The sequence below is a fragment of the Panulirus ornatus genome, chromosome 14 (assembly GCF_036320965.1).
Source record: "Panulirus ornatus isolate Po-2019 chromosome 14, ASM3632096v1, whole genome shotgun sequence".
Taxonomy (NCBI): Eukaryota; Metazoa; Arthropoda; class Malacostraca; order Decapoda; family Palinuridae; genus Panulirus; species Panulirus ornatus.
Window position 1 is genome coordinate 32,219,418 of NC_092237.1, and position 13,015 is coordinate 32,232,432.

Here is a 13,015-nt window from a genome sequence, read left to right on the forward strand (position 1 = left end):
ATCAAGACAGCGCCACCGCCGTGGAGTGTTGTCATCACATCCAGACGTGTCAAGCAAGGTCAGCCATCCTGCCAACACCAACGTGGAGGTCATCTTGTCAACCGCTCCAGAGACGCGTCATCATCAGCCGTGGCGACATCCCAGACGTCAGCATCATCCATGGTGACATCCCAGACGTCATCATCCCAGACGTCATCATCATCCGTGGTGACATCCCAGACGTCATCATCCCAGACGTCATCATCATCCGTGGTGACATCCCAGACGTCATCATCCCAGACGTCATCATCCCAGACGTCATCATCATCCGTGGTGACATCCCAGACGCCATCATCTGCCGTGGTGACATCCCAGACGTCATCATCCCAGACGTCATCATCATCCGTGGTGACATCCCAGACGTCATCATCAGCCGTGGCGACATCCCAGACGTCATCATCCCAGACGTCATCATCATCCGTGGTGACATCCCAGACGTCATCATCAGCCGTGGCGACATCCCAGACGTCATCATCCCAGACGTCATCATCATCCGTGGTGACATCCCAGACGTCATCATCATCCGTGGTGACATCCCAGACGTCATCATCCCAGACGTCATCATCCGTGGTGACATCCCAGACGTCATCATCCCAGACGTCATCATCCGTGGTGACATCCCAGACGTCATCATCCCAGACGTCAGCATCGCGTGGTCCGGCCCTTGTCGCTCACTCAACTTTCCTGCTAGTGAGTCGCTACTCTGCACACGTCTCCACCTCGCTACACCCAGCGAGCCGCTACTCTGCACACGTCTCCACCTCGCTACACCCAGCCAGCCGCTACTCTGCACACGTCTTCACCTCGCTACACCCAGCCAGCCGCTACTCTGCACACGTCTCCACCTCGCTACACCCAGCCAGCCGCTACTCTGCACACGTCTTCACCTCGCTACACCCAGCCAGCCGCTACTCTGCACACGTCTCCACCTCGCTACACCCAGCCAGCCGCTACTCTGCACACGTCTCCACCTCGCTACACCCAGCCAGCCGCTACTCTGCACACGTCTTCACCTCGCTACACCCAGCCAGCCGCTACTCTGCACACGTCTCCACCTCGCTACACCCAGCCAGCCGCTACTCTGCACACGTCTCCACCTCGCTACACCCAGCGAGCCGCTACTCTGCACACGTCTCCACCTCGCTACACCCAGCCAGCCGCTACTCTGCACACGTCTTCACCTCGCTACACCCAGCCAGCCGCTACTCTGCACACGTCTCCACCTCGCTACACCCAGCCAGCCGCTACTCTGCACACGTCTTCACCTCGCTACACCCAGCCAGCCGCTACTCTGCACACGTCTCCACCTCGCTACACCCAGCCAGCCGCTACTCTGCACACGTCTCCACCTCGCTACACCCAGCCAGCCGCTACTCTGCACACGTCTCCACCTCGCTACACCCAGCCAGCCGCTATTCTGCACACGTCTTCACCTCGCTACACCCAGCCAGCCGCTACTCTGCACACGTCTCCACCTCGCTACACCCAGCCAGCCGCTACTCTGCACACGTCTTCACCTCGCTACACCCAGCCAGCCGCTACTCTGTACACGTCTCCACCTCGCTACACCCAGCCAGCCGCTACTCTGCACACGTCTCCACCTCGCTACACCCAGCCAGCCGCTACTCTGCACACGTCTTCACCTCGCTACACCCAGCCAGCCGCTACTCTGCACACGTCTTCACCTCGCTACACCAAGCCAACCGCTACTCTGCACACGTCTCCACCTCGCTACACCCAGCCAGCCGCTACTCTGCACACGTCTCCACCTCGCTACACCCAGCCAGCCGCTACTCTGCACACGTCTTCACCTCGCTACACCCAGCCAGCCGCCCTCTGCACACGTCTCCACCTCGCTATACCCAGCGAGCCGCTACTCTGCACACGTCTCCACCTCGCTACACCCAGCCAGCCGCTACTCTGCACACATCACCTCGCTACACCCAGCCAGCCGCTACTCTGCACACGTCTTCACCTCGCTACACCCAGCCAGCCGCTCTCTGCACACGTTTCCACCTCGCTACACCCAGCCAGCCGCTACTCTGCACACGTCTTCACCTCGCTACACCCAGCCAGCCGCTCTCTGCACACGTCTCTACCTCGCTACACCCAGCCAGCCGCTACTCTGCACACGTCTTCACCTCGCTACACCCAAGACGTCTTCGTAAGCGAATCTCCCATTCAGATAAGAACTGCGTCAAAATGGTTCACTCTGTGAGGTAAGCTCTTTTTGTGTGTTACTTGTTCCTAGTCTATCAATATAGACATATATATACTTTTGGGTAATATGATTATTCATCTTTGTAGTTTAGCAAATTAACCTAAGTTTTCAGTTATTCTTACACATATTCTTTCTTATGTTTTCATACATTGGTACTACTGTTTTTAGTGATGATTACTTACATATACAGAATCTTGTATTGATGTTATACTGTTATGCCAGACTTTTTATTGCCTTTATTTCATTACAATATTTTCAAATAATATTCATATTATGTATTTTGGATTAGGACAATAGTGTTCATTGTATTTTGACTTTTTCGAGGGGATTATTATCTAAATACTTTAAGTCAGATTGTATTACATGTCCGAAGATATTCCAAGCGGTAATCGTAAAGGTTCATATGTACTTAGGAAATTACCTAGAATCTCTTATTATAAACGGAAGCAGCCTTCTAAAATGGTGACGTCACACAAAGTTGTTTTGACAGATTCTGGTGACACAGATGACCCACAGAAACCTTCTCACACATTACCACACCCATACCCACCTCCCACTCCACATCACAAAAACTCGGGACAATAAATTCCTTCACAAAATAAAAAAACTGTTTTCACACCAAAACAAGCTAGGGAACCACACGAGTTATTTGATGGTAAACTGTCAAATTTTGATCGGTGGATCAGAAATGCAGAGGACATTGTTGAACATAATGGTGATTCAGGAGACAGAGCGCTTATATCGGCTCCTAAAAACCTTATTGATTTCACCAAGCCTAACAATTACGCTAGGGTTGTCTATGACTCAGATGACATTCAAAACTGTACATCTTGGGAGGAATTTAAAACGTTGTTTAAATTAAGTTGTGAGGAATCATTCTCAGATAGTTTACTACACGTCCTTTGACGTGCTCTTAACACAACCTACATGGATGATACGTCAGTCCCTGATCACTGGAGTACCTTACATGGAAGAATGAGATTAGTTATTTTTGTCCCTGGATGTCGGCCATGATGAATCCTGAAACTCATGTGCAAACACTCATGCGTTTATTACACATAACCTTCGTTCTCAAAGACCTGACCTCCAAACGTAATACGGCGGTTACTTAATGAGGACATCGACCCATCATTGTGGGTCAATAACGAAAGTATTGAATTACACTCAAAAGAAAGGTGGTTATTATAACACCACGACACTGGCGAGGGTGTCGGCTTCCCAAAGTGTAAGGAAACATTCTAGTGATCAACACAATCATTCTTCTCACGGTCAAATAAAGCGATTCAGTGATGACAAACACTCACATAAAGTGACATGTTTCCGGTGTCGTCAGCCAGGACATAAAGCGAATGTGTGTCCTTACACATGGGACTCATTCTCACGTGAGCCTCGACCAGAACAACAAACGCAGTCAACGACCCATGGCATCACAGCCTCGGTCGTCACAATGCTGCCGACCTAGTCATAATTTCCTGCATTCAGACATCAGGCTGACCTTCACCCGCTCGCGCCCCACAACACCAAGCAGGTGTTCATATCATAAGAACGCTAGACACACTTCAGCGGAATGCCGAGCATTAGCTAGACAGACGTCATCTAACACAGGTTCATCATGTCATTATCAACAATGACAATCTCTCGCTCATGACAAGACTCCATCACATAAGGAACTCTTAAGACATTTTTGTTCTTCGCCATTTTCTCACAAGTTTCGATTTAGTGGGTTCTTTCCTGGAAAAGCCAATCACAATCTTTCTAGACAGCGGCGCGGGAGCAGATGTCATTCATTATGATTTTATTCAACCATTAATGGAGCGCACTCAACTTGTTAAATACTCAGAATTTTACCCATCCCTTCAAAGTATCTCAAATGAAAATCTCGACGTAAGGGGCACTATTAAAATGAACATTCGCATAGGCGACTCGGTCATTACCATAACCCCTTACATTGTTCGAGGTGTAACTTTTCCTGCTAACTTGTTACTAGGACGCCATTCTATGGCACAACATAAGATCTGTCCTATTGATCATGAAAATGTTGTTTGTGTTGATAATACGTTCCTGCCGTTGTCAGAGAAGAGTTCTCACTCAGTCAGGGTCATTAATACATCTGCTCCCACGTCCTGCTTCACGGTAGACAATACGCATCCTTTTTATTTTTCTACTCATCATTGCCCTGGTAAACTGAAAACAAACATGACTCTGCATAGTGACACATTAACGAAGGTTCCTCTCTCACTTTCTCGAACATGGATGACTGATCATGGACTGAGACATAGTCAGGGTGATCTCGCACTAAGAGTAGTTGCTGAACCTTCATCACTAACTGTCAAAGGACTATCGATGGACGCCTCTATTCATGAGACCGCAGATGGAGAGGTCACCATATATATTGCCAATACGGGACCCACTCCTGTCCGTCTCCGTAGAGGGACCAAGCTTGTGGAACTCTCCGTTTTGAAGCCCGGATTCAAGACGAGGAGTTGCATGAGTTTAATATCCGTCTAGTCTCACATTCCATTAACCCACCACCACCTACTCCTCCTACCCCAGACTCAGCAGTGCACGGCTCGAGTCAGCTCCCCACCATCACCTGTGACATGATATCCAAGGTAGGATTAACCAAGCATGTTGACCAGTTAACAGACTTACTTAACCAGTCTAGGTCTACTATTGCCTTATCAGGAGAACCACTCGGTAGAACTCATTTGGATGTTCACGCTATTAACTTAGAGAAAAACACACGTCCCATTGACGTCCCAGCCTATCGATTGCCACACGCGCACAGAGACATAGCAAACAAACTTGTTCAGGACATGTTGAAAGATAATGTTATAGAGGAATCACGATCACCATGGAATTCACCACTTCTGATCGTTCCGAAAAAGGACGGAACTTTTAGACCCAGTCATAGATTTTAGAAAACTCAACAACAAGGTCACTTTGAAAGATGGTTTCCCATTACCAGTGGTATCAGAGCTTCTTCATAGCCTCGGTAACAATAAGGTATTTTGAACTTTGGATTTATTGAGCGGATTTTGAAAGATTCCCTTGTCAGAGGAAAGCCGCCCCCTGACTGCGTTCAGTACGCCAGATGGTCATTGGCAGTTCATATGCATCATGCACTTCGGTCTTCATTCCTCACCGGTGATCACCTTCTCAAGGTTAATGACTAACATTTGTCGTCACATGTTGAGCAAAGAACTATTGGTTTATCTTGATGATATAATTGTCATGTCTCCAGATACTGCTTCTCATTTCAAAAGTCTTGAGAGAGTATTTCTACGACTTCAGGATGCGAACCTAAAAGTCAAGTTATCCAAATGTTCCTTTCTACAGACAAGAATTGATTACTTAGGTCACACCGTTGACGAAAACGGTATTCAACCTAATGCAGATAAGGTAAAAACAATTGTAGAATGTCCGGTTCCTTCCACAACAGACAAGGTCAAATCCTTCTTTGGTTTAGCAGGATATTATCGAAGATTTATCGCTAATTTCGCGAAGATCGCAAACCCACTCACTTCACTTATGAAGCAGGGAATTACATTCCAGTGGTCCACAGCGCAAGACAATGTGTTTAACTTACTCAAGCGACACTTGATAGAAGCACCTATCCTTCGATTTCCCAACTTTGAGAAACCCTTCATTTTGCACACAGATGCTTGTAAACAGGGTCTTGGAGCTGTACTTATGCAGGAGTCAAATAAGGGTAGACTTTTTCCCATAGCTTATGCGAGCCGTTCATGTTCGAATACGGAATCGAAATACTCAATAACTGAGTTAGAAGGCCTTGCTGTTGTTTGGGCACTCAAACATTTTAAGGAATGCATATATGGTTACCCTATTACAGTTTATACAGATTGCAGAACACTGTTAGGTATTTTTCAAAGACAAAATTCAACAGAAAAGTTTCAGAGGTGGTTTTTAAGTACACAAACATTTGACCCAGATTTTCATTTTGTTTCTGGCTCATCCAATGTAGTTGCAGACGCGCTTTCCCGCAGAGTGGGTGCAGTCACTGTAAATAATAGCCCCGTAGATTTTGATGTAGAAAGGTTGAGACAGCATCAACGCGATGACCCAGTCTGGGGTCCTGTCATAGAATTCCCAGAGGGTATAAGATCTTCATTGGATGCTAAAACAGTTGTTCCAGTCAGAGAATTGTATTTAGCACAGGGAGTCTTGTGCAGGGACGCGAAATTAGGTCAATTGGAGACACACTTCCACGCCTTACACGGTTTTGATAAAGTGTTGCCGTATGACATAATAGCGTCCCCTCCTTCATGTTCAGCGGTCCAGAAATCAGTTGTAGCGGAAAAATATCGCACGACTCAATTGATTCATCAAAAGATCAAGGAAAATCTAGGTGAAGCCACTGCAACCTTCACGAACCAGGCAAATAAATCCGCGAAACCATCAAAGGTGGCTCCCGGACTCTTGGTAATGGTGCAGGAATTTAACTCTAGAAGTGAGCTTCCTAAACTTGACCCAAAATTTTCTGGCCCCTTTAGAGTCTTAGCTCATTTAAAGGGACATAAGTTCAGGATTCGACATCTAAATACAGGTGACATTCGTGAAGAACATGAGGACCACTTGAAAGTTTTACAGTATTCTGAACATGATCATCCCGGTACCACAACAGAAAGTACTCCTTAAACCCCAAACAATGTCACCCAACCTACTTTTACCACTGTTAAGACTGTCCCCACACCACAACAGACTACCCTCACAACACCACCACACACACATCAGTATTCATTAAGACCTCGCCTTTAAGATGTTGCTAATCTTATCATTTTCCAGGTTCTTCCTTCTCATGTCCTTATGGTGTCTTTCGGTGTATGACACCATGGCAGTACCAGGCGCCCTTCTCACGACTCCCCGCGGGGTCCGCCTCGTGAGGGACACAGTCTCGGTTAAGTTGGGCCTGGAGGGTCTACCCTACACTTACGATAATCTAGTGAAACTAATGGAGGCCGTACCTCGCTTACGGTCTACCTTACTCAAGTTTTACAACAGTGCGTCCATCAGAAACTCTAGTGTTGCTCCTCCTCCAACTTTGTTAAACCAGTGGACCTGGAAACTGAATAGTACCTGTGTGATTCTGTATGACATAATACAAGACAGTGAATCTCCAGGAAATACTAATATCAGAATCAACACAAAAAAACAGAGGAGAAGCAAAAGGGGTCTGCTTAATTTTGTAGGGTCCCTCCAATCATACTTGTTTGGTACTACTGCTCAGGAAGAACTTAATTCAGTTAGGAATCAGATTACATCCTTACAATTTCAACAACTTCTTAACAACAGGTATGTTAAAGCTGAAGCTAAGGTCTTAAAACAATATTCTAAATATTTGAATGACATGTTGTTAACTGTTAATAACCTGACACAACAGGTAGAACTGTCAAAGTCTGTTAATACTGTATATGCTATAGTGACCCTTTCCACATATGTTGATAGTTTATATACCCAAGTCACTTATTATGCACATTATTTCACTGACTTATTGGAAGACGTTAATAATCTGGTAAACCAAGTTGTCACACCATCATTTTTTCCCTTCTCGGAACTCACACGTATCATTAAACAAGCAATGACGAAATTCGGTTGCACCCCAGCTCTCCCTCTGCATCATGTGGCCAGTTATTACTCCTTACTAACGGTTGACGTGGTCCTCGAAGCGGTCATTATCCACATACCATTCAATGACTCCAATACTTGTAGCGTTGTGAACGTAATACCATTCCCTTTTAATGATACAAAAGAGTTGCAAAAGACTATCGTCCTTACTGATAACATCAACTTTCTCTTATATAATATTGCTTCCTCGTTGACTGCACATCCCTCCTTGGATGATTCAGCATTGTGCCATAAACCATTGCCTGATAACTTGATTTGCCCCCCCAATACCTTGGTTTTTCATAATTTACAAACAAACTCATGTGAGTACCAAACTACTCTTGGGGCATCAACAAAATGTTCTTCATTCCTGTTCCTTTAAGAAAATTACTGTTAATGAACCTTCGATTGAAATTATGGACCATTATCACGTACTGTTTTTCCCAGACCCACAAAATGTTCTTATTCATTGCCCACCTAATCATCCCAAATCTTATTTGTTTCTGGGACACATTCAGTTAGGACAGCAATGTACTCTTATCAGTTCCAGTTTGAAATTGTTCGGCACTCATGATCACTTTTTGGGACAAATTGATAGAACTATGCCGAGTACAGAAAGAATCCCCCAAAACATCAACTTATCAATCATCAATGAAGTAAATATCCAACATCTTCCATCTATGGTTCAGGACGATTTAGATTCTGCAATAGATGTTTTGGCTTTTGTACCTTTTAAGTCCACTTCTCATATTTCAGGAATTTCAATTATTTCGTTGTTTCGTTATTGCACTCATATTATCATTCATAGTATTCATCTTATATTGCCGTCTACGACATAGGGTGTCTAATATAGAATTCCCTACAGCCACATTGGAGTTTCAAAAGGTAGTCGCAGCAGCACTTCCTTATTTAAGGAGAAATCTAACTCCAGAATAATAGGTATTGAATAAGTTCTTTGAATTCTTAATTTTTTTTTTCATTTCAATTGCATACTGATTTTGTTTACACCATATATAATATCCATATATATATCTTTTTAACACTCTAACAATTGTAAAGTGTGTTATCTATCTTATCAAGCATACTAGTTGATATCGGAATAACTCTTGTAGATAACTACAGTTGGCTTATTTCTGTATTCTTATATTCAGTATTATTTCATGAATAACCATAACTTATCATGGCTGGCAGAAGCTTGAGCCAGGTTGTGGCCAAACAAAATGTAAGACTCACGCACACTACCATTATTTTTCATTAGCTATTTCTTATCATTTTATTGTGAGTTACATAGAGTTAGATGCATATTCGCACGAGCTCACTGTTCCCACGTGCTACTGTTAATCAGGATGTTTGAACACGTAAGAGTTGATCTATTGTTTGAACACGTAAGAGTTGATCTATTGTTTGAACACGTAAGAGCTGATCTGTTATTTGAACACGTTGTTGAATGGGTGTTGACGGACTCCAATATAACCCCTGCCAGTGTGACCTGAGGGGATACACTGGCCAGCATCGTCACACTGTTCACTAGAGTGTGTCGTAATGTGTCATAAGACTATAGCCCAGAGTATTACAGATGGACGTACACTTTTTTTTGTAATAAATCTACAAAGGCCGCCCGATCTTCATTGAGTACCACCCACGAAGAAGACCTGATTTCCATCCTATCAACTTAACCTTACACACACACACACACACATACACACACATACATACACACACACATACTAGTACACACACAAACACACACACATACACACACAAAAAAACACACGCACACAGACTCGTACACACATACATACACACACACGCACACACACACACATACTCACAGACATACATACACAAACACATACACACACATACACACAAACATACACATACAAACAAAAATTCAAATACAAATACTTGCACACACACACACACACACACACACACACATTCACAGACACGCACAGAGAAACATGCACACACATACACAGACACACACACACATACACACATAAACACATACACATACACGCACATACACATACACACAAACACATAAATAAACACACACACACACACACACACACACACACATACACACTTACATAAACAGACACACAAACAAACACACACACAAACACACACACACGTACACATACACGCAATATCATAAACACACACACACACACACATACACACAGACACACAAATAAACACACACACACACATATATACAAACATACATACAGACACACATACACACACAAAGACACACATACATACACACACATACACAGACACGCACACACACATATATATACACACATACAAACATACATACACATATACATACACACACACGCACTAACACATACATACACACACGCATACAAAAGCAAACACACACACATATACAGAGAAACACCCACATACACACACACATCAATACACACATTACTACACACATATACACACATACATACACTCACATACACGCATACAAACACACAAACACACTTACACACATACACATACACGCACACATACATATACACTCACATATACACACATACATACACACACACATACACACACACAAATTTACAGACACACATAAACACACAAAACACACACACACACACACACGCACAAACATACAAACATATACACACACAAACATGCACACACACACATACACACATGCACACAAACATAAACACACATATACACACACATACTGATACACACACACACACACACACACACACACACACACACACACACACACACACACACTAATACATATACATATACACAGACATACACACATATACTGATAAACACACGTAAACAAACACACGTTTAATCACACACACCACACACACACACACACACACACACACACACTTATACATATACATATACACAGACATACACACACGCACACACACAAACGAACACACACACTTACAAAAATATAAAACAACACACACAAACCACAAACACAACAACACACACAACACACACACACACACACACACAACACACTAATCAACAACACATACACACCATAACACAACAACACACAAACACAAAACACAAAACACACAACACACACACACACACACACACACAACACAACAAACACACAACAACAACACATAAACACACAAAACACACACACAACAAACACACACACAAACACACACAAACACTACAACACAAACACAAACACACAACACACACAAACAACACACAAACACATATAACACATACACACACAAACACAACACACACACAACACACACAACACACACACACACAACACACAACAACACAACACACACACACACACACACACACAACACACACACAAACACACACACACACACATCAAACACAACATACACACATACAACCCACAAAAACACACACACAACAACACAACAACACAACAACAAACAACACACCACACACCACAACACACACAACAACAACACAACCACAACAACACACACACAACACACACACACCCCAAAAAAACAACACACATACCACACAACAAACACACACAACACAAAACACAAACAACACACTTACACAAACACACACAACACATACACACAACCAACAACAACAACACAACAACACACACACAACAAACACACACACATAACACACCAACACAACACATACACACACACACAAAACATAACACACACACACATACAACACACACACAACACACACACATCACAATACAAACAAACACACAACACACACACACAACACACACAACAACAAACCACACACACACACACACCACAAAACACACCACACAACAAAACACACACTCCACACACAACAACACAAAAACACACAACCACACAACACACAACACAAACACACAACACACACACCAACACATCAACACACACAACCACACAACCACAAACAAACACAACAAAACACACCCAACACAAACACACACACACACACAACAACCATAAAACCAAAAAACACACCACACACACCACACAACACACACAACACACTACACACACTCACCAACACAACACACCCCAAACACCAACACAACACACACACACACACACACACACACACACACACACAAAACACACATACACACAAACATATACACACACATATACACACACATAGAACACACACCTACATACATACACACACACACACACACACACACACACACACACACACACACACACACACACATTCACACACACACACACACAAACACATTACACATCACAACTCACCTAAGACACACAACATATTCACACACTAAACACACACATACAGCACACAACATACGCACACATAAAACACTACTACAACATACACAAACCACACTACCACACACACACACACACACACACACACACACACACACACACACACAACACCACACAATAATCACATACACACATAAAATATATATCACACATATAATCATATAAACACACAAACCACATAAAATTCAACACATATAAAACAATAATAAAAACAAATAATAATAACACACATAAAAAAATAACATATACACACATATAACACATAACATAAATTGACGGGGCCTCAACACAACGGTAAACAGCAACACATAACAATACAAGTAACATCACGGGTTACAACATAGTCACGTACTAAAAACATAAGCGCGGAAAAACACACACACGTAACATATAACTTACGTAATATACAAACGGGCACAACATCTCCGTTACCATCACACTACCACACACGAACAGCGACAAATAAAAAAAAAAAAATATACATACATACACTATATATAAATATATAAATTATATATATATAATATAAATAAAAATACAAATCCCTAGGAAATAAAAATATGGAAAAACAAGAATAGTGAAATTTACCAGATAAAACCCCGGACTGATCTGACATTCAAAGAAAATACAGCTAATACACGAATCAGCAACATTAATTACAGTAGGCTAAACAATTGGGAAACACATAGACAAACACAACATAGTGTCTAATAATGGGATGGACACAGCACGGATAACCAGAACAGAAGGAAATAGGTAGCACAAAACTACCTACAAAAATGGAACGAGAACATTACTCGGAACA